The following is a 4,579-nucleotide window of genomic DNA, read 5'->3' as shown; positions in this document are numbered from 1 at the left end:
TATTTTTGGTCATCTATTTTTTTATACCGTTCACTTTGAAATTCAGTTAAAGGTTTGATATAAACTTGACAGTGCTTCTAAATTTATATAAAAGAGTTCTGTTTTAAACATTTCTGTGTGAAAGAGAGTCTCCCAGGATATGTCAGTAAATCTTTTTTCTTTGATGAAGGCAAAAGAGGTAAGTCTTTGAAAATAATATTGCAAAGGAAGTTTAAATAAAAATTACATTCTATTTTATTTAAAAAGCATTTATACAGTGCTTCATATGTGTCAGGCAGTGTCCTAAGCCTTTTTAAAAAATACTCAGTCATGTAATCCTCATGATAACAACTCTGTGAGGTAGATACTCTTATCCCATTTTACAGATCAGGGGACTAAAACACACACTTTAAGAAACACCCAGGGCTGCCTTCCTAGCAAGTGAGAAAGCTTTGGAGTCTGGCTCCAAAGTTGAGGCTCTTCATTGCTGTGTATGCTTCAGTTTTCCTAGATTTTACATATCTATCCAAAAATGTGAACTTCTTATTTCCCCCCAAGGAAATTTTTAGCAGAATGTTGAACAGCATAATATGATAGATACCATCTTTTAGAGAAATTTTGTCATTACCAAGGATTCATGTTTTAGCTATAAAAATTTGGGCCAAACCTGCATGATGAGGAAGAGGTTAGACAGCTTTAGTTTGCAAAGGTCCCTGGAGTTCTTGGCTGCCTGCATATTTCTCTGTTAATTCTGGCATGGACTACAGGGGCTTCAGTCTGCTGTATTACCTTCTGTCAAGTCAGCCTTTTCCCAAATTATCCAGGCTCTCTGATCATCCCTGCAGCTGGCTTCAGAAGGGTTCTCTAGTCTGAGATACACCATTCAGTCTTCACGCTTAGGCTATGAATTTCCACCTCCGCGTATTCCAGAACCTGGAATTCCAGGTCACTGTTACAGACGTTCTATCCTTAACAACATACCTCTCAAGCTGTTAATATCACCCAGTGAGCTGTAATCTCAGGTGGCCACTTAACATGTTCATGGGGGAGGGTACCAGAATTTGATCATCTTTAGAATATATGTATTTTTTTAATGTTTTGAAAGCCCAGCTTTGGAAGAAGAACACATTACTTTTATTAGGCTGTGTCCTAGCAAAAGGTCAATAGTAGTTCCTGTCTCTGGCACACTCTTTTCTCAAGTACTTCCATGGCTTGTTTCTGCACCTCTTGTAGGTCTTTGTTCAGTTATCACATTTCCAGTGAGGTTTGACCTGAGAACCATGTTTAAACTTAATTAAATCTCACACCAGCGCTCTCTGTTCTCCTTTTCTACATTTTTCTCCATGGTACTTATGACATATATATGTTAATAGCATATGTGTATATAGCATTTATTTATATAATTTGTCATCTTCTCTACTAGAATGTAAGGTCTGTGGAGGGGAATTCTCTGCTGGGTTCGCTGCTGTATCCCCAATGCCTAGAATAGAACAGAGCAAATAGCAGGCACTCTGCAAATACATATTGAATTACTGAATGGATGAATAGTAGTGGCAATACCTTCCTCCTGTGTTCCTACCGATGGAGACTATAAAAATTGACCTTGTTTGCACTTGAAAATGTCTACTCTAAAATGGCTAGGAGTTTTTAACCTAGGTCTGGATGGATTTAGGGTGATTTGTAACCTTACAACCTCTTTAGTGATTAAATATTAATATATTTCTATTATAAAAATGCTATATAATCCATTCTCTATATCAGAGGAGTTCATGTAAAATTAGACATTCCATCTAAAATCATTAGATCTTTATTCCAATTTTTTTATGACTAAAGTCACTGTAGAATCAATTGACTTAGATAATCTTCAAAGCATCAAGGAAACTAAGGACTATAGGTTAAAGGCTATCTTTTTTTGGAATTATGATGGGAGGTGAGGACTATGGCTAAAGTTTGGATCAGAAATGATAGGCATTGTTCTAACTCTAAGATGAAGTAGAGGTGTCTGTATATGTAATGTGGCATTTTAATTTTCATGTCTCCCAACTCCAAGCTTTATTCTTGGATATGTGTGAGAGGTAGTCTAGATGAAGGATGTTGTTGAATTCCCTATCAGTAGTTTTAACATATCAGTCTAAGTATGCCGGATGCCCTGAGTCAGTGTGTAGTTCAGCTGAAGCAATGACGTTCTGATGCATCCGTATGCTGAGTCACCCTGAAATTTTGCATGTTTTTGACAGTTAAATAGGATATCTTACTGAATACACCAAGAGTTCTGTGTGGATGTTTTTTGAAACATGAATAATCTTGTTATATACATAAGTATCTAAAAATATTTAACAATGATTGACTCAAGGTATGTTACTTTTAGGTAGTGGGTTTTAGCAGTGGTCTCAATTTTTTAGCATAAATGCTGTGTTTATGTATGTGCAATACATTGAGCTAGTGTCTTCTACCTAGTTTATTAGTAAGGCATGTTAATTTTTAGATCATAAAATATAGTTAAAATATTTCCTTTGTCACTCTATGTAATAGATTCTCCTCCGTATTTCTTAAAGTGCACACACTCCATTTTGGAGATCACAGGAATGGAGCTTTGACTTGACAGTCAGGAAACTAGATTTATCTCCTTTGCTGGTTTGATGGAAGCATTAAGTAAGATAATAAGGTGAAGTGTCTAACATAGGCTCTGGCAACCATAGACATCAAAATCGGTTTCCCATTAAGATGATAGATGCTCCATTTCTTTAGAGTGATGAAGTTGCCTAAATCTCAAAAATTAACTCTTGACCACATATCATTTTATAAAACAAATAAACTGTCAGCAAATAAGTATGATATTATGCTCTTTTCCAATGTGAGATGACTAAGTTACCCAGTTTTGTTTTATTTTTTGTTTTTTTTTAATTTAAGTTATACATTCCATGTGAGTTAGGAAATTATAACTTGTATTTCAATGGCATAGTTCCATGGATATTATTCAGCATGATAACAAATATTTAAGTAGGAAAAATAGTCCACTTAACATCTGTGGAGCTTGAGGTGAGCCACTTAAGTTATTCAAATCTATATCCTCATCTGTCAGCGGTGATGACACTTACAACCCTGGAAAGAAGCAGCCAAGATGGAGTTAGAAGTACAAGATGTTTATTGGAGTCACCCATGAAAGATAAAAAGGAGAGGAAGCCTGAGTAGGAAACGAAAGGTTTTTGCCCCTGATGCAGGTCTGGCTCTTATGAAAGGAGAAGGGGAAGTAAGTAAGATTAGGTAGGAAGAACGTCAAACTTGCTCTCATTCTGAGAAAGTCTCAACCGGTTTAACAGTGAGTTCCAGCACAAAGATTGCCCATAGAGGAGTCTCGCCGTAGCTAGAAATGACGAGCCCTTGTGCCAACACCATGCTCAGTCATTGCCTGTGGACTGCCCAGAAAGAAAGGCCTCTGTTCCTTGGCTTGAAGGCTGAAGGAAGATCCTGAAGGCACCTGCAACTGGAGGTGTCAGGTAACTGCACTCTCTGTGGGTGGTTCTCTGTTGGAGATCTGAACAGCACACTTCAGGACTGCTCCTTTTTGCCCCTTGTGCCAAATATATTCACTTCTCCATACATGTCCTGGGAGCCACTGCTTAGTAGGCCTCTAGTCCTGAGGGGAAGACTTAAAAAAGGAAAGTTAATGGGACAAACTGACACATGATAACTGCCACATCACTGCAGTTGGTCTTGGGGCCACAAATGGCACTCATCTCTCTCCTCAACTATCCATTCTGAATTCCAGTAGCAGCTATCACCTACCTCTGTGGGTCTTGGTGGGATATCTTGGTGTGACTCACACCCTCATTCCTGAGGAGTCTGAATCCCTGACAACAATACAACAAAACCTTTTTCACATGGGGTTTGCTGCACTGGTCTATCCATAGTCACTATTGGGCAAGGAAGTACACCAAAAAGGTGCCCAAGGGAATCATCTGAGTTCCATACACATTCCTGCCTGTCTGTCGTGTTATAACAGCCTTACCTGCTCCTGGTCAGGATCCATTATCCCTGCAGAGAGTGACAGCTTCCTGCCTGCTGGTCCTCAAAGAGTCCAAAATGCCTCAACAGCAGCCACAGCTTGTACTTCAATAAAATGCTTGCTCTGCCCCCTGGTAAGGATGAGCCTTCTTTGAAGATCAGAGTGATAACCATGCAGAACCCAAAGTTGCAAGGACAGGAAGCACCAAGTCCACAGTGAGTCAGTGGAAGTAATGAATATGGGGCCATTCCTATTTTTATCTCTTTTCCCCTAGCCCTGTGAGTTCTTCCTTTTTGGGACACAATCCCCTATAGAAGTCTCAGATTCAGTGTATGTAGCATCCAGAAAAATGGCACCCCACCCTCACAGAGTATTGCCTCTGTGGTGATGCTTCAGCTGTGCTTTGAGCAGGCCATTCCAACACTCCATCAGGCCGGCTGGTCCTAGATTGTGCATTATGTGATATGACCAATGACTACAGTCATGAGGGTATTTCCCTGGTTAGATGCTAAGTTGAGTGTGATTCCATGCTTGTGGAGCACTCCATAAGCCCACTGTGCATGATTCTACATATCTTCTCACCTCAAGATAACT

The sequence above is a fragment of the Lemur catta genome, chromosome 9, assembly GCF_020740605.2.
Source record: "Lemur catta isolate mLemCat1 chromosome 9, mLemCat1.pri, whole genome shotgun sequence".
NCBI classification, from domain to species: domain Eukaryota; kingdom Metazoa; phylum Chordata; class Mammalia; order Primates; family Lemuridae; genus Lemur; species Lemur catta.
This window is presented reverse-complemented; position numbering follows the sequence as displayed.